This window comes from Amblyomma maculatum, chromosome 5 (assembly GCF_055883805.1).
Source record: "Amblyomma maculatum isolate TAMU_Amacu chromosome 5, ASM5588380v1, whole genome shotgun sequence".
In the NCBI taxonomy this organism is placed as follows: Eukaryota; Metazoa; Arthropoda; class Arachnida; order Ixodida; family Ixodidae; genus Amblyomma; species Amblyomma maculatum.
Window position 1 is genome coordinate 5,765,572 of NC_139348.1, and position 20,057 is coordinate 5,785,628.

The following is a 20,057-nucleotide window of genomic DNA, read 5'->3' on the forward strand; positions in this document are numbered from 1 at the left end:
ACTGAAGCAATTTCTCAAAAAAGGCAGCTGAATACTCCAAGCAAATGCACACTGATCAAACCTAAATGGCATTTTCATACCCTGAAACAAATCTGCACAGCACTATACAGTGCAGCAGTGGTAGAATATATGTCTTCTGTAAATTTTACAGCCCCAATAGACGGGAGGAGAAAATTGTGTAGGCATATATGCAGTGCACAGGGCAAATAACTGGAAGAAAGTGGCATTGTGCACATGTGCAAAGGGAAGGGAGCCTTTGTCAAAGGTGCATGGCAGAGGGATGTTTGGAGCTTGTTTGGCGCATATTGGATGTGTGGTTGAAATGGGCAATTTTAAAGACCACAGGGGCCAGCGAGAACATGAATGATGTCTAATCTTAATTAGGATGCTAGTATCCTGCTGTGAAGCACATCCCCACCCTGTCATCATGTTTGGCATTTAGCTTGCAAGAGGCCTACACCCTGCTAATGCTTCTCGTAAATGCCTGCCCTCCACCACCACACAAAAGTTTAGACAGGCACTCCTAATTTAGGTTCCTAGAAAAACCCCTAGTCAGGGATAAGGCGGGCTAGGGACGCAGAGGGCAGATATGGGTTAAAGGATGCTTGGGACACAAGCTGTTGCATTTTCGCCTGCGAGTAGCAAAATAAAAGGAATGAAAGAGAGGAAGAAAGAGCTCTTGTTGTATATTCTTGCCAGCTTTCAGACTGCTGGATCAGTACATGTATATATATATATATATATATATATATATATATATATATATATATATATATATATATATATATATATATATATATATATATATATATATTCCAATTCACCTCATCTGTCTCCTCAGGAACCTGCATGAAGGGCAAGAGGCAACAATCAGAACTGGGCATGTTCTTACTGATTGGTTTCCGATTGAGAAAGGAGTGAGGCAAGGCTGCATACTGTCGCCCTGCCTATTTAACCTATATGCAGAGTGCATCATGAGGAAGGCCGGTCTGGACGAGTCTTCGGATGGAGTGAAGATTGCTGGAAAACGTATCAACAACCTTAGATATGCGGATGATACCACTTTTATGGCAGAAAGTGAAGTGGAACTCAAGAGACTTCTGATGCGCGTAGAAGAGATGTGAGAAGTTTGGGCTTAAACTGAACATTAAAAAGACAAAGATCATGGGGTCTTGCCCTATCAAGTCCTGGAGCATCAAGGGACAAGAAGTGGAAGCTGTGACAGATTTTCTCTTCTTGGGCTCCAAGATTACCTCGGAAGGAGACTGCAGCCATGAAATTAGGAGACGCCTGCTTCTGGGAAAGAGAGCCATGGCTAGCCCTGACCGCCTAGTAAAGAGCAGAGACATTACACTGCCACCCAAGATCCGTATAACTCGTGCTACGTCCTTTCCAGTTATGATGTATGGATGCGAGAGTTGGACTGTGAAGAAGGCTGACCGCCGAAGAATTGACGCGTTTGAATTGTGGTGCTGGCGGAGACTCTTGAGAGTTCCTTGGACGGCCAGAAGATCAAATCAGTCGATTGTCGACCATAAACCCTGACTGCTCATTGGAGGTTCAAATTCTAAAGTTAAAGCTCAGCTACTTTTGTCATCTGATGAGAAGATAGGAGTCGCTGGAGAAAGATTTGACGTTGGGAAAGATTGAGGGTCACCGGAGAAGGGGCAGGCAGCGAACGCGATGGTTAGATGGCATCTTCAAGGCGCTGCAGATGAAGTTATGTGATGTTAGGAAGATAGCGAGAGACCGGAAAGCGTGGCGTGATATGGTCCATAGGGTCACGAAGAGTCGGACACGAGGGAACTGAACTGATATATGTATGTATGTATGTATATATATATATATATATATATATATATATATATATATATATATATATATATATATATATATATATATATATATATATATATATATATATATATATATATATATATATATATATATATATGGGTGTGTTCAGATAAGAACGAAAATTGAGGTGCCATGACCATTTTTTGTTTTGAAGAAAATTTTTGTATGTGGTGGGCAAATGTCTCGCCACAAAAAGAATGAACCTTAGTTTTGCAAGATATGCAGTAGATTTCTCTGGAAAAAAATCGTATACCACTACAGGTGGAAAACGCCATTTTTGCCATTTCAAAAAGTTGCAAGTTTTGAGCCCGGTTGCATATACATTAAACATTTCTCGTAAATTACTTTCTTAGTGAAGAAGTTTACGACACTTTAAGTAATAAAAACATTAAGGACGAAGCGTTTTGATGCAATATGTGTTTTATTAAAAAATCGTGAACTTTGATTCAGGTGCAGCCCGCTGCACAAAAGTCCATTTTCAGCCCTTTATTCTGGCATGATGCTCCTAAATGTTTTCGCTGAAACTTTTTTCCTGCAAATATGGAAATTATATTCTCTATTTGAAGCAAAGATTGCAGTTGTAAGGCTGAAAAAGTGTTTTTTTTTTATGACGCTTCAATATCTTCTGAGGTTCAAAAGCGTCAAAATAACGAGCAATTTGATTTGAATTAAAAAAAAAACGTCATCTTCATTTTTTTTATTTATCAGAATAATCCCACATGTCTCGTAATTATAACGCGCTGAAAAAGTGTTGCATTATATTGTTTGAAGTTATAAAACTAAATACAAATTCAAGCTCATGATTGAATTGCTGGGGATATCGTAGTATTACCCTTGGAAAGCTTAACTGCGAAAGGGTAAATAAATTTGGCGCAATGAAAATGCAAGCAAATTTCATTTCGCACGGTTTACAAAATCCTCACCAACCCCCTGGATTATTTTTTGCAATCACAGTGTGTTAAAATTGGAGCAAATTCGCTTTTTGGCATAATTCCTTAAGAACTGCCTAACATCGGTCAAACTTGTCCGCACTGTGTAGGTTCTACATTGTATAAGGCGCTTTGCTATGCAATAGATTATTTATTGATAGAGAATAACTGCACTTTTAAAATCTTTTTTGAACCTGCATACATAACAGGAATCTGGGGGATCTCTCCAAAAGGGTTAAATATAGCGTTTTGATTTCTGGGCGCTCTAACCAATGCACGACCGCTCCAGCTTCCTGTCTCCTTCGCGCATACAAGGTGGGCGTTTCTGAGATAGCTACTACGGCGATGGCTACAAGCGATACCCCTGATAGCGGCGCGGGTTAGCGAAATCTGACATCTTCGGCACTGTCGGTGACGGCTCACTCCTCCCTTTCTGAATTCGCACATCTTTTATGTTGGTACTCTTGTCTGGGGCAATCGAGTTCGTCCGTAGTGTAATATTCTAAAACCGCAGTGATGTCTTCCTGCTGTAGCTTACACATAGTGAATCTCTCGAAAGTGGACCACACGCCTTCCTGCTTTGCCATCTTCCTCGCTTTTTGAATTATGTACCTTGTTGCCTCAGTAGCTGGCAACGTTTTTGAAAGGATGAACATCGGTTGTAGGCGGCATGAAGGTTGCTTTCCCAGCTACTACAATTCGCACACTCGTCTACTGGTACAACAGAGGTACTGGGGACAGTATATGCTGCCTGTATCTCTGATCGGATTTCCCTGGCCACCACTCGTGTCACCTCTCGCTGCTTTTGCTTTGCATAGGAAAGTCTTATTCACAATGTCAGTGGTTTGAAGGGCGAAATTTAGGAAGAAAGACTGGCCCTGGCGTTTAAGTTTTCCACAATTTCCTGCTCTGGGCGGAATTCTTCGCCTACTTCCATTCTGTCTCTCTGCACGTTATCTATGTCTTCCCTGTAGCGGCGGTAACAGTTTTGACAGATTACGTCGCTTTCACGCACACGGAGAGTTTCTTCGGGAAGGACTTATTTTCTGAGAGCCGCGACATCGAGATACTACACTGCGAAAATTTCTTCCGCTTTCAATTGTCTTCTTATGTCTCTGAGTAGTCAGCGTGACACATTCGATTCGGATAGTTGTTCATGGTGCGAAACGCTCACCTCTTTTGAAGTGTCTTCCGAAAAATAGGTGTTAGCAGACGCAGGTCCCAGGGCACATTTTTCTGTCGCACTTCACTGGCTATGAACCGGCAACACTGTTGTTGTATGAGCCGTATGCAGTGCGTATCAGCTGATGTGCCAAGCACTCTCGCGGAGGGAGCTCTACAGCGAGCAGAGAAGCCTGAGAGAAAAAGCGACCTCACCGAATTCGAATCCAGATAACATCCACTCACGGCTAGATTGGGCTACGTGTAAGGCCACAGCTCGAACAGATGAGTTAAGCGTTCGGAGAAGAGGTAGTTTGCGAGTGAGAACGATGGGATCGAGCTTAACTCCCCAAGCGGCAAAAGGGGTGCTATCACAGCCGGGATCGCGTCGGGGGTTATGTACGCCTACGGAGCGGATGCAGTCGAGAGCAGCGGCATCTCGGTAAAGATACATTGAGAGCAGCAGCGCGCGTCTTGAGTGCACGCCACTAAATGGCTGAGCTCTAAAATGACGAGCTAAAATATGCTGCGAGTCACACATGTCCCAGTGTCATGCAAGTTTTCAAAGCAGAATACGAGTTGTTGTCTTATAGGAGGGCTGAAAACACAAAGAATTTGCACTTACGCACTAGACAACTGCACCGCTGAATACGTAGAAATATGCCTATATATATATATATATATATATATATATATATATATATATATATATATATATATATATATATATATATATATATATATATATATATATATATATACAAGATGAGGTAGGGGCGCACTAACGAAAACAACGGTTTATTTCCTACGTTTCGGCCAGGGTAAACCACCACCACCACCTTCGTCAAGAATGCCAAGGAACATACGTATATATTACGCTTCATTTAAAGAAACAGTTTATTGGACTGGACGTTTGGACAAGAAGCTGGCCTTCACCATGAGAGCGAATGCAAATGATGCGGGTAGCAAAGAGCGGAGAAAGACACAGGTGGCCGAGAGGCTGGGGTAAAAAGCAGGTGCAGGCGGGGAGGGGAAAGAAAGTGCAGGCGGTGAGTGCGAGAACAAAAAAAAGGAGGGCACATGGAAGGAAGCACAGTAATAGGTATGACCACAGGGGACGAAAGCAGGAATTGTGTGGCCTTCGCTGTGTGTATGGTGGGAGAGGCTGACATTCCTTCGAGCTACTGGCAGTAAGCTTGACCCATTTAAGGAAGGAATTTAGGGGGTAACTGAACTTTGAAGTGGAGAAAGAATACCAGGGCTCTCATTTATGCCGGCCTGCAGGGCATTAAATTTAAATATAAAGTTCGATTCTCGTTGTTCCCGTTCGCGGTTGCTATGGAAGCCGCTCGAATTCATGACTTTTCTGTTGCAGGTGTTTGGACAGGGGAAGGTGGGGGAGAGATTTAGTGTGCGCGCGATGGCTTTTGAATCGAATTCGGAAGGGGTTCTCAGTCTCCCCTATGTATTGCATTTGATACTCGCCACACTCGAGCATGTATACCACTTTGCTGGCGTCACAATTCAAAGTTCCGCGAATGGAGTGTTTAAAATCAGTGTCTGCTCTTTGCCGTGGTCGTTGTTTGCATGTGTTTGCAAACTTGGCATCTATTCTTTCCGCACGGCATGCAATCCACAGGATCGGCTTTATCGACGCTTTTTCTTGTTTGATAATCTGTTCAGATGTGTATTAAACCAAGGCGCTTTGCTCTTAGCGTAGGCGGTTCTAAGGGGGACGTATCGGATGGTTAATTCGAAAATTTTATTTTTGAACATGTCCCAGTTAGTTTCTATGGACCGGTTGTTGTAAAGCGATGGCAGAAACAGATCTAGAAATAAGCTGTTGATGGCAGTGTAGTTAGCTTTGTTAAAATCACGAAATTTTCTTTTTTGTCTGCTGTTTTTGTTTGAGTCACCGTTCGCTCAGCCCGGGCAGGTGTGAAACCATTTATAAGTCGTCTGTTGATGTTGAAAGAATAAGGTCGAGAATTGACGATGTATATACTTGGTGTTGCTCGTGTAGGAGGACTAACAATCTGTGATAAGTTGAAGTTTGAGCAAACGGAAAGAAACAGATTGGATTCGGCGGACGGGGGATTTGAAAATGAGTTATCAAAGGACCAGACGATATTTGGAAAATTGAAGCCACTGAAAAGTAAAAGATCAGCACCAGGGAAACGAGTTACAATATGATTTAATGATCGCAAAATGATGAGTCAGCCAAGGGGGATCGATAACATACACCTTTATTACCTTTTTAAAGTTCAGATTCAGACAGCACCATATTAGCTCTAAATTATTAATAATAGGCACAACAAACAATCGATGCATTCACTAATAGCAATTAGGACTCCACCACCAACTCTGCCCGTTCGGTCACTCCGGAAGACAACATATTTCTTTCCACAATTAAACAGTTCACTATTCTTTATTTTGCTATTTACCACGTTTTTGTTAACGCAATAATATCAGCATTAAAGTCTTCTATACTCGCGCGTAATTCATCTTTTTTTTTGGGTAAAGGCTACGGATGTTTGTATATAACACTGAACATTCGAGGCTATTCGAAGCGCCTCCCCTCATATGATCCTAGCTAGTAGATATCATACGACCAGACCGGATAGTTCTGCTATGAGTTTCTCTCGCGTTTTCTGTTGAATTTTCATAGGAATTGCTGATTTAATTAATGGCATCTTTATTTTCGTTGTAGCGCTTTCCTCCGATAAAAATTTTCTTGTAACCAAGTTTGAAGGATACATCACCTTTGGATTGGCCAGATTCGATTAATTTTTTTCTGATATTGCGTGTTGCTGAGCAGAAGTCTCCAGTAACTCCTTTACCGCTACTTTTCAGACTCCCGTCTTGAGAAGACTAGTTCCTTTGTTTTATAGTTTTCGAATCTAGCTATAAGTGGTCTTGTTTTTCTATTGACGAAACGCCCAAGTATGTGTGCACGGGAGATATCTGAACTACATATATCGATTTTCATCATTTCGAGAATTTTTTGCTCCGCTTCGGACGATGTTTCATCTGCATTGTCAGTTATGCCATAAAAAACCAAATTGTTCCGTCTAGACCGATCCTCCGCGTCAAGACCGGATCGATGCGCAACATTGTCTTTTTCGAGGCTGATGTGGCTGGGGGTTCGGGGGCCTAGGCTTCACCGCAGTGGAACCATCAGGAGCCGGGATCAAGGAGCAGAAGCAGCCAGGGAGGAGAGGCAAAGAAGAGCGTTTTATACAACTTTTTACATGATGCTTATTTACAGGTCAAGAGAGAAAAATGGAGCTCTCTGGGGTGACAATTTCCACCGCTTAAATACGGTGGGTTATCCCCACTTCCCTAGCTGGGGAAACAATGTTCCGTCGGTGAAGTCCAATCACTGGAGGTGTGGGGTCAACCGTCAAGGCTGCTCGGTGGCGCGCCTCTGGCCCATTCGGCACAACGATAGGTTCCCTGCTGTCGCCGCCGTGGCGCCAAGGGGATTAAGGCCTGCTAGGCAGCTAGTTTCTATCCCGAAGGAGAGGAGGCGGGAAGGGTTGACCACCGCAGACGGAAACAAAGCGTCACTCCGCTGCCGTCGCCGCCGCTTTGCTGCCTTTGGCGCCGGTCGCTCGCCGGCGTCCGCTAAGTATGCCTCCCTTTTCAGCTGCTAAAGTCTGCGCGTACCTCGGCCGGAACCCCGGTCGCAACAAGGCGCTCTACTGTAGCATGCAGCTCTTTCGTGTCCTGCTGCCAGTGCTCTAATACCGAAGTTTGGTTCTCTGCTTTTTGCAATCTTTCATTTATTTCTATCATTGCCTGTGAAACATAGTGCTGCTGTTGTTTAGGTTCTGACATCATTGTGTTTTGTGCTAATTCCATTCTTTTGGAACGCATGGTTTATAGTAACTGTGCAAGATCTTCTGGGCCCAGATTGCTTTCGACGTCACCGCATGTGAGCAGTAACAATGAACAGAAAGGCGCAATCACTGGGCACGGAAGCACGATGATGAAGCGATCATCTGATTTCAAGCAGGCAAACGGTAATTTGGAGAAGTAACTGATCTGCAGAACGAAGAAACGGGTGCGTAAGTCTTTCCTTCATCGTGTCTCCGTGCCCACTGACAAGTGAACCTGGCTTTATCCATTCCAGATGTGATGACGTTGATGTTGCGGCTGCGCAGAAGGGCCACGAAGCCAGTCGACAGGATGGCGGTTCCGGGGCTGACGCAGCCTCGCAGAATTCAGCCACAGCTGAAGCATCCTCCTGCCGGTGGCCATCTGCCGTCATCCCAGCCGCAAGAACGAAGAAACGGGTGCGTAAGTCTTTCTTTCATCGTGCCTCCGTGCCTACTCAGTGTCGTGTATGTAAGATGTAGGTTTTGGAGGGATATGTTTGATGAGGGAATCGATGTAGTTAGATATTGGTTCTGTGAGCGTGCCAATGCCGGATACGATTGGTCGACCGGGATGATTTTCTTTGTGCAGTTTCGGGAGCATGTAGAAACGCCCTGGGGACGGATCTATTGCCTCTAGTGCCTTACTCGCGGTAGTATTTCCCCTTTCTCCGTTAGCGGCTTTAGAGTTCGTGTAATTAGTTCCTGGTGTTCGGCCGTGAGATCTGATGGGAGTAATTTATAGAAATTTGAATTGAGTTAGCAATATCCCTCATTAATGTACTCGTCTTTGTTTAAAATTACTATACCACCTCCTTTATCGGCAGTTTTGATGACGATTTCCGTTCGCTGGTTAAGTGATGCTAAGGCGTTACATTCTTTCTTCGAAATGTTAGAGGGCCCGGGCTTGTAGATCTCGAAAGCGCGAAGGATGTCCCGCTGTGCAGCTTTTATGTACTACAAGCCCAGATGTTTTTCCCTATTACGGTTAGGCTTTTCGAAAAAATATTCCTGTAGTCTTAGGGTTCGTGAAAAATTGTCTAGATGCTTAAGTAATTTGTATTCGTCATATCGTCCCATATTTGGGCAGAATTTCAATCCACGGGATAGGAGTGCTCTTTCTTCCGGGGTATGTGTTGCGTTCGAGAAGTTAATAATGTTCTGCTGAAAGTGTGGTCTGTCCGGTGTTTGGTTAGAATGGCTTAGGTGGGTTTTTGAATCGTTTGCTTTATGATTAGACTGATTTATAAAACTACTCGGTTGTGGTGTCGCGCCATGCTCGAGGTTTATATGAGAAGAGACGTTATCTCTTTGAAATTTTTCACACTACTTATCCCAAATTTCTGTAGTTCTCCTGCACTGGAAGACCTCAAGTTCGTTGGCCTCAGTTGACAGTGTCATGTTTTGACGAACCCGCCCCTCCTCCCGACTTAGTGATGCCAACCTCTCCTCGCAGTGATCTATGGTTATTCTCAAAAGGTTAAGTGATGCATTTTCGAGTTCTTGGCTCCAAGCCAATTTATGGGCATTTGAAAGGTTGTCCATTGACAGAATTAAATCTACAGAAAGGCCTTTCATATTCGATTGGAGATAAATTTTAAGGGCTTTTACATGGAGCTGGTGCCTGATTCGTTTGTCTATATTTTTTCTTGATTTTAAGAAATGCTTGGAGTGCTTGGCATCATCTGGGGAGGGAGCAGTAGGCGGGCGAGCTCTGTCAGTCCCGCTTAATCCACTGGGCTGAGCCACAGCGTCGCCTGGGGTCATACCTTTGTGTCGGTGCAGCGGCGCTCCTGGACGGTCGTTTCCATTGGAAGGAGAATGTTGGCGTTCTGTTGTGTCTCTTGGAGTGGGTGTGCTGACGTCAGTTTCGATGTCCTGCATGGTGGATGAAGTGCTGGGATCGAAGTGTTCTAGCTGAGACTGGACCCATCCGTGATCGGGGCCTCGTCGAAGTGGAGACCGGTGATGTACCGCCGCGCACAGCAGGCGTCGGTAGTAGGGACGGGTGGGTGGTTTAATATATTGATTTAATATATATATATATATATATATATATATATATATATATATATATATATATATATGCAGATCAATTAAGGGGAAATGAGGGGGCTCGTTATATATGGTGTCAATACATGAAGGAAAGAAGCCAACAGCCGGCGAGGACAAGGAAAGCGTTGGGGATGGTACTTTGTCTTTTTTTTTTAATGTTTACTTAGATAATCACAGAAATTAGTAATGTAATCTGTTTAGGGGCAAGATAATTAAACAAAGTAGAAGAAAAAACAACGTGCCGATGGTTTCTTCTACTTTCTTCTACTTTTTTCTTCTACTTTGTGTTTAATTATCTTGCCCCTAAACAGATTACATTACTAATTTCTGTAATTATCTAAGTAAACATTAAACAGAAAAAGACATAAAGTACCATCCCCAGCGCTTTCCTTGGCCTCGCCGCCTGTTGGCTTCTTTCCTTCACACATATTAAAAGAGTCACACTGAAGAACTTAAAACATATTTATTTGCACCTTTCTCAAGAATGGAAGCACGACCTTTCTCAAGAATGGTTTACAGTGCGCTCAGGCGCCTTAAGGGTATTACAATGACAGCAACAGAAGGCAGAGAAAGGGAGACTGAAGGGGAAAATTGACAAGAGGGGCGGGAAAAAAAAAAAGAAAACCTAGGGGCATTTCTCCGCCACGCGAACACAAAAAGGGGGGCGGACAAAACAAAGAAATGCGCGCGCAAAAAAAAAAGGGGGGGGGGGGGGGGAACGTGCAATCTGGAACCAGTGTGGGTGGGGTAAACAACCCAAGCCGGAGACGGGGCATCTCAATGGGTGTACACATTTGCTTTAAGTGCAGGTATTTGCGGCGCCTTTGGGCGGGTGGGGTGCAGCAACAATACACAGGTGTACAATAAGGCAGATAAAGCATGTAAAATGCACCCAGGACGTAAAAGCGGGGAGAACAAGGAGAGAAAAAAAAGAAACAGAAAGGAAACTAAAGCGGTAGGGATAAAACGAAAATATCGCTGTAAACGCTGTTCATACAGCTTTCTTGAAGAAAACACGCCATATGGAATTGATTTGGATGCGCGCGCAAAAAAGGGGGAAACGAGGAATCAACAGCCAGGGTGGGTGGTAAACAACCCAAGAGGGAGACGGGGCGTCTCGATGGGTGTAGACATTTGTGTTGAGTGCAGGTATTTGCGGCGCCTTTGTGCTTGTGGGGTGCGGCAACAAGACACAGGTGTACCATAAGGCAGATAAAGCATGTAAAAGGCACCCAGTAAGTGATACGGAAGAGAACAAGGAGAAAAAAAAAAGAAAGCTAAAGCGGCAGGGATAGACGAACATATCACTGTAAACGCTGTCTATACAACTTTCTTGAATAAAACACGCCATAAGGGATTGATTGAAGGTGTCAGAAAAAAGTACAATGAAAGCACCACATTTACTTAAATAGGAATTCCACTGAGTGGCGCCGCGCCCAAGATCGAAACAAGTTGTCGCTATACAAACATACATGTGCACCCCACAATAATGGCAGTGTTCAGTGTCAATGAATAAATAAATAAAAACCGCAATAATAACTGTGTACAAAAATGAAGACCATAAGCATATAAACAGCCACCAGAAACAATGATCGCATCGGTTGGAATTTACGTGGAAAGGCAGGAGAGCTTGTCAGCACTCATTAATGCCAGCATTCAAGGTATTGAATTTGTAAGTTAAGTGCGACTCGCAAGCTTCCCTGTCATAATGTGTTTGGAAGCCTGACTATAGTAGCGTCACCCTTAATGAGTCAAACGAATGCCTTTTGCGCTTACGTGTCTCAAGATAGGAAGACTTGGCAGTGATCGTATCTATGCCCGGTGGTTGTTTATTCTTAATCGGAAATGCGTTTCTGTTTACCCAATATATTGCTCATGGCACACGCCGCACTCGAGAAGATAGACCACATTACATGTGCCACAGTTGAAGTCCCCTCTAATTTTGAATGAAAAAGAGGAGGCGGTGCTTTGGACCGTTGTGGCTGTATTAATCATTGGACAAACCTTACAGCGAGGTTTATTGCACGGTATACATCCTGAGACTTTTTCATAATTTCGATGAGGTCACCACGTCTTTGAAGTTTTTCGCCCTTCTCTACACGACACGGACTGGTTCAGGAAGTAGGCTCCTCATTTGTTTCGCTATAGAGAAGAATATTATTGTACTTTTTTAGAACAGTATTGATGTTTGGGGCTGATGCTGCGTAGGTTAAGATTAGGTTAGTTTGGAAACCAGATTGCTGCAGGCTTCTTGTGATTTAAGATGGCACCTTGCGCTCCAGCTTTTTTGACGGCATCATCGATAATGGGCTGCGGGTAGCGCTGTCGAGCCAAATCTTTGCGGAGCGTCTCACAGTTGGAAATGAAGTCCTCCTCACGAGAGCATATGCGAGCCTGGCTGCATGGGATGCCCTTCTTGAAGTAATTTACCTGGCTACTTAATATAAGTACTGGTGTTTGACCGTTGGTTTCCTAAACACTGATGTTATAAGTTGATTATACGACACATCACGCGTGGCATCCAAGACACTAATTACCGAGGCAGAGTAAGTATGAGAGAAATAAATACTGCTGTGAACATTATTAAAATTAGCGATGAACTTCAGTAGTTCTTCACCATGGCACCGTATAAGAAAAATGTCGTCTACAAATCTCCTATAGAAAAGAGGCTTGAGGAGGCACCTTTCACGGAATTCAGTTTCCAGAATGCCCATACATATATTGGCATAATTAGGACCAACCTTAGTTCCCACTGACGTTCCATTTATTTGTACATAATGGTGGCCATCGAATTCGAAGTTATTCATTTCTAAGACTAAGAGCAGTAGTCTTTCAAGGGTCATGTCAATTAATTTCTCAAGTTTAGAATCTCTGTAAGCACAATTACGGCTGTCCTAATCCCATATATATATATATATATATATATATATATATATATATATATATATATATATATATATAAAGGTCCACCAAATGGTAATATGGGATACATGACACCCGCCGGGGTGGTGCATTGGTTAGGGCACTCAACTATACTGCTCCCAAGGATGCGGGATCGAATCCCGGCCGCTTTTCGATGGAGACGAAAAGCAAGGTGCCCGTGTGTTGTGCGTTGTCAGTGCACGTTAAAGAATCCCAGGTGATCGAAATTTCCGGAGCCTCCACTAGGGCGTCTTTGATAGCCTGAGTCGCTTTGGGACGTTAAATCCCGTAAACCAACCTAAACAACCAACTCTCGAGCGGGGATATGATGATGGCGGTCTACTCGCCTCTCGAAAATGTGCAATTTGTTGTATGTGAAAATGTGTTGTATGTGACAATCTCAGGGGATGCACGGAAAATGAGGCGCTGTCTACGCGCTACATCTGCTATGCATTCACTGCATGCTAGCTGCAGCGATGCAGGCGGGGTGTGCACGAAAAAGAAACCCAGGTCACTATTCCCATGCAGTATTGTAAATGCGCTATCTCCCCCGCCTTCGAGTCCCCGCGCTTTTAGAATCCCTTTCTCCTTCTCCCACTGCGGACAACCCCTCTTGACGACGCACCCCTCCTCACGCCTTGGAACATTGGAGAGGGTTGGGAGAGGTTGGGCGGGAGGAGAAGGAGGGAGGGTAAGGAGGGCGTGCTACTCTTTTTTTGCTTTTTGGTAGTGTTGGTTAGTTTGTTTTCGGCCATGCGGCCGTAGAGCGCTCGCGGAGGAGAGCCGGGAGCGCCCATTCTTGCGGCTGTATGATGGCCTGGTGTCCATGTCACTCAAGAAAGCGGCAGCTACTTTTCAAAAAGCGCTTTAATCCAATGTTCAAGGAATGTTAATCGCCAAATATGCGATTCGTATATAATTGTCATTTCCTAAGATACACAGTTTTGTTCCCAAGCAAAAGTGTTCGCAAAGCGAGTTGTCTGTAATTTTAAAGCGCGAAGAAAAGCAAGGAAAAAATAGAAAGACCCTACTAAGAGCGCATTTGTTTTTCCCGAAAAGAGCCAAATCTGGGCACCGAATTAGGTGAAGTTCAGCTGCAATTTTTAGTTTGCTCAAAGATCTTCAAAGCTGTCACTTATAGCCTTCCAATGTGTTGCTGTGGATAAAAAAATAAAACTGCATTTTGCTTTTTTTCCGCGAAGGTGCATTTGGCTCTTTTCGAAACAAAAAAGAAACCTCTTAATTGGTTTCAAGATAGCTTCTATTCATTGCAGTGGGCAGTGCCGCTAAGATTAGACAAAAATCTTGAGCTTTGCTATTTTGTTTTTTATCCAGTTGCACTCTCTCAAAAAAAAAAAAGCATGTTGAACTTTGACACGCCGGGAGGCTTATTAGACACCTGTAGTAGCCGTATGACATGTTCACGTATCTTCTGTTACAGTGTTCACACGCCATGGACCGCCACTACTTATATGCACTTAGTCGGTTAACAATCACCAGCTGCTGTTTTCTACATAGAAAAAAATGTTGTCAAAATCAAAGGCTTTGCTGTTTCTTAAGCATAGAAATTATTTGTACAACGCTCGAAGAAAGAATGGGGAAGAAAATGGCATTTTCCTCCTTTTCGCATAACCCAGTTGCGCCCTTCGCAAAAAGAAGAAGGAAACGTGCACAAGCTCGTCGCCAAGACGCCCGCTAAAAACCATTAACTTCTGTGGGGGGCGGTAGGGCGCTGACCCCTGCTTTCCGGCTTTTTCGACTGCCGACAAGAAGGGTGGGGTGAGAGGGGATTGTGAGCAAGGGGAGCCGACACACGGGGAAACACACGCGTGGCACTTACTTCACGGGATTTCGGCACTGCGGGGAGATGGCCCATTGCCTCCGACACGCGGAAACCGCCACACGGGGAAGCGTGCTACACCCGTATGGGCTGCCCTCACGGGCCCAACGCGGGCCCCCACGTCATAGCCCATTTTGTGCCACCTGGGTCCCTAAATTTTGGTATTTTGATGGTGCTCAAGTGTCGGGTTAGGGACATTGCGGGCTCGTATTAAGAGCTCGGTAACTTGAGATAGGAACAAGTTAGACTAAGTGGAGTTGTTTATTTTTTTTTTAACGGAATTTTTCTCATGCAATTAAGATTGAAAAAAAAAAAACGTACGTGGCACAGTGTTTACCGAAGATGACTATGAAACGGGAGGTCAGAAGTTCGATCCCCTATACAGACTCAGAGCAGATTTTTTCCTTATTTGTTTTTAATATCTACTGCCTCTAATTTGCCGTAGATTGCTTTTATTTTTTTAACACAGCTTATTTGACCCAGCAATCACAGCCGTGAAATACTGGGCGCTTGTCCGTGTCTTACTTCCTTCCGTCCTTCGTGTACTTTTGCGCTATTTTCCATCATGGCAGTATTTATACTCGGCCCATAATCCCGACTGGAGATGAGCTTGTTTTTGTATGGTCGAATTTATACAACGGAATTAAAAATTCTACTTAACAATTATGCGATTAAACCAAGAAGAATAAAAAAAGAAGTAATTATAAGAAGAATTTTGCGTGGAAGAAAAAGATAGAAGGATTAAACAAAGGAACAGTATAATGACACCAGAAGCGAGTGAGAACGAGAGGGCCGAGCCTGTGGGAGGTGTCACACGCTATAGTGTGACATAGCATTTGAGCGACCGTCTAGCCGTCTTGCGTCTGTCGGCCGACTGTTTCCGTCGGCGCAGTGCGACATAGACGCAAACATCACGAAGACGCTGACCGAATCGTCTCGTGCTAATGTAACAGGCCCTTTCGCAAAATCCAAGCGTGCTGATCGAGAGCATCAGCCTCGCTAAAACAGGAAGGTATTTCAAACCAGTCTCCTTATTCCAGATTTCTTGAGAAGGGTATTGCTAAAAAGTACCTGCATGCCGCTCTTGACAAATCCTGCCTACATAAAATGACCATTGCGTGGGTGAAACATTGCTTAGTGCAGGATTTCCCTGTGAGGTGGTCACCTCTGTTTTAGAGGCCCTTGCCAATGATGCTAGTGGTTAGAGGAGCACCGCCGCAGTGAAGAAGCGCAAGGTACAAGAGCCGTTGCCATTCCGTATTACCATCAGGTCTCAAACCTCTTAAAAGACATGGCTCAGAAAGGTAACGTCCTGGTAGTCTTTACTGCCAAAAAAACTAAAAAAAACTGGCTAGCATTAGCATGTGCAATATAGCATCAAGCGCATAGGCAGGTTCATACCGTGGGAGAGTGTCGTCGTTTACCGGATACCCCTGTCCTGTGCCAAAGGTAGGACAAATTGAATGACGCAGAAGCGTCACACTTCAGGAGCACAACGCAGAAGTAGATGGATTGCCGGGGGAGGGGGCAAGCGGTCGTCCATTGTTGCCACTGCCGTGGTTTTGTTTCACAGAGCCAAGGCATGTGCCTCGGTTCCGTGAAACGACAGTCTTGAAGAAGTTTGCGTCCAAACTCAGCAGAAAAGTATACGAAGCATACTTCATTAAGATGGAATTCGCCTCTTACTTTAGCAACTAAAACCTCGGTAACCTTATTCAATAACTTAGGGAGTTTAACTATCCTGATAGAAAGCTTTCGCACACACGCCAGCGTTCCAGTGTTCTTACTTTGTCAAGATGAGCTTCACTGTAAAGGTGGACCACGTTTATGTCGGTTTTCAACAGCTTCTTATCCAAAGAATGGTTTTCACTGCTTGGTACGCCACGATATAAAGCGAAAAGATGATGCTGGTTCCATGGTGTAAAAATAGAGCAACCGCTAAAGTGGAATTTTTTACGGACGCAAAACAGGGTTTATATTCGAGGAAAGCAACAAAACATCACTCACTTCACACTCGGCGATAGAGTTCTGCCCTGGTAACATTAGATATAGCCAAATCTTATGATAGTTTAGAATACAGCAATTTATTGCAAACATTTCCTATTCTTCAGTTTGCACATTATTTATTAGCATGGATATCTGCGTTCCTCCAAAACCCAGACTTTTTCTGCGCATTAAAGGCGTCCATTCTGGCAATCAATCCAGGGCAGTTCCTCAAGGGGCAGTCCTCTCACCTGCGCTTTTCAATTCCAGTTAATCATGAAGTCCCACTTATCTATACGCAGATGATATCGCGATTTTGCGGCTGCATCAGATATCCGATCCCTTTATGACAGCTTGCAGTCGTAACTGAACTCTATTGAAGATCGGTTGTGTGGCTTGAGACTCAAGTTAAATGTGAATAAGAGCGCCGTCTTTGTTTTCAGTAAAAAAATCCTGCGAGTCGGTTTTTAATGTGTTACGACCAAGCATCCGCATTTGCGCGCTCTATTGTTCGCCTGTGGGCATGGATAAGTGCTGTGAATATGTGGTGATGGTCCAGTGGCTCTAAGTGAGCCTGTTTCCAGGAATCCTGTTTTGTAAGCCTGTTTTGCTTTGTGGACACTCTGCAAATGCCAAATTGACCCTGCCAAGAGAACGTCTGGAAAAACACAAAGAAACGTCCCCCTGCGGGAAATGCAGGAAGTGCTTTCTTTCTTTTGTTCACCCTTCCAGTCGATAAGCCCTATCGTCCAGTGAGGAATGCCTACTTTCCAAAGGAGACGACAGAGTGACATGTCCGCTGACGTGCAGGACAAGAAAGGAGCATGACGCATACAGCCATTAAGTGATTTCCCAGGAATGCAGGAAAGATTTGCAATTGTCGAAAACGGACAATGCTGAGAGCGGATGCGGCGCCACGTGCACTCGGGTTTCTGAGAAGTAAAACCACTTGTCAGAACCAGCCTGTGGTTTCTTTGCTGAAGAATAGAAATGTACCTCCTCTCCTCGCCGTTCCCAAGCTTTTCCCGCCAACAAGTGATCACGCCCAACGAATGAATGCCGGACCAGTCAGTGCTTCAGACCATCAGTGCAGTGATGTGTTCGATTGGATGCCGATACCTGAGGGGCGTGCCCTGGATTTGGTTGGTCAGCATCTTCAGAGAGGGGCTGGACATAGGGGGTTTTAAGGACGCTGCAGAACACGAAATGTCGCTCTGAGCCCTGGGTAAACGGCTCATCCAGACGCTTCTCGCTATGAACTCTTTACGCTTGCCATTTTGTTAAATATACCCTTCTTTTTCATGTAAATAATCCTGTAAATAAGTTTTCCCAAAGTGCCATTAAACCTGCTTGTACATATTTCACCAACTTCGAAGATTCAATCCTACTTCAACCCCGAGTCTCTGCACGCTACCAAGTGAAGGCCGGGTCGACGTAGCCCCAGCGTCACGACAACTGGTGACCAGCGTTGGGATCTGAATCTACAAGCCACAACATCTGATGACTGGAGGTGGGATCTGGATCTACAAGCTACAACATCTGGTGATTCGAGGTGGATCAGAATCTACAAGCCACATCTTGTGATCGGAGGTGGCATCTCAAGCAACAAGCAGGCGCAACAATCGGCCAACAAGAGAGCAGCTCGGAACATCGATCGCATGTGTGGGTGAGTGCTTGGCTTTTCTTCTGATGTGGACCAGGTTCTAGAACAGGGTTAGATTTTAGAACTGGTAAAAAGTGTTGAAACGCCTTTAGGTTTGGTAGTTTGCACTGTTGTTTTGGAAGTAGCCGACACTCGGAGCGATCATGGACCTACAAAAGCTGCAGAAACCGGAACTGTTGCAATTGTGTGAGGAATTGGGAATTGATACAAGAGGTTTGGCACGAAAACCTTTGATTATAAAGGCAATCACAGATTTGGGAGCCGATGATGAGGAGCTCAGTGAAGCATGGAACCTCATCGCCCAAAAAAAGGAGGAGCAGCTCAGACAGCAGAAAGAGCGGGAAAAAGAGGAAAAGAGGCGTGAGCGTGAACTTGAGAGGGAAAAAGAGGAAAGGGAGCGCGAACGTCAGAGGGAAAAAGAGGAAAGGGAGCGTGAACTTGAGAGGGAAAAACAGGAAAGGGAGCACGAACGTGAGAAGCTTGAAAGAGAAGCAAAAAAGCTGGACCAAGAAATTGAGCTCCGGAAATTAGAACTAGAGTTGAGCAAGAGGTCGGGCGATTGTCCCCAGCTAGCGGTACCTCATCTCAACAAGGAGGCAGATTTCAAGATGTCAAAGTACATGCAGCCATATGTGATCACAGGGGATATCGGTCTGTATCTGGCTAACTTTGAGCGAACCTGCGAAAAACTGTCCTTCCAGCGAGACGCTTGGTCTCAGAGATTATTGACGGTTCTGCCCTGCGAGGCAGCGGAGGTTGTCGCGCGGCTAAGCAAGGAGGACGCGGACAACTACGAGAAGGTCAAAGCTTGCCTTCTGAGAAAGTATAGGCTTAGCGCCGAGGCGTTCAGACAACGTTTTCGGAACGCTACTAAGTCCAGGGACGAGAGTTACCCTGAATTCCTGTACAATTTAAGAGTTAATTTGGGCGAGTGGCTAAAGAGCACTGATTCCTACAGTGATAGGGACGCTGTAGCCGAGCGAATTCTTTTGGAGCAGTTTTATAACTGCCTCCCAGAAAAAGAAAGAAATTGGTTACAGGACCGAGGCGAAATTAAGTCGGCAACTGAAGCTGCCGAACTTATTGAGGAGTATGCTTCGCGCCGACAATTCAGCAACCCAGCAGTGGATAGGCCCCGCAATCCCAAGTTGAGAGTGAATAACCGTCAGGAAAGGCACTTTGCTAGAGTTGGAAACGAAGAAATGAAGGTTTCTTCAGGCAAATTCCCTAGAAAGGACGGCAGTGAGAAAAGTGGGGAAGTGACCAACGTGCAGAACACAAAGAATAAGCTTGAGGCTAGGAAGCCGCTCACATGCTTTAGGTGTAATGAGCAGGGTCACATTGCCGTCAACTGCCGGAAAGAAAAGATTGCTTTCTCGTACGTCAGTGACTGCGATGAAAATATGCACCTTTTGGAACCTTACATGCATGACCTAGTAGTCAACGGGAAGCCTTGCAAGGTACTGCGCGATTCGGCCGCAACGATGGATGTTGTCCATCCGGCGTATGTGTCGCCTTCCGACTATACAGGACAGTGTGCATGGATCCGCCAGGTAGTGGAGGAACAGAATGTGTGCTTGCCAATCGCGAACGTGGTCATCGAGGGCCCTTTCGGCAAGTTAACAACCGAGGCTGCCGTTTCAGGAAAGCTTCCTAAGTGCTATCCGTATTTGTTCTCCAACAAATCGGACATGCTACTGCGAAAGAGGGGCATCCTTTTCGGAGACAGAGTTGTGCAAGCCTTAACACGTTCAAAGGCGCGAGAACTA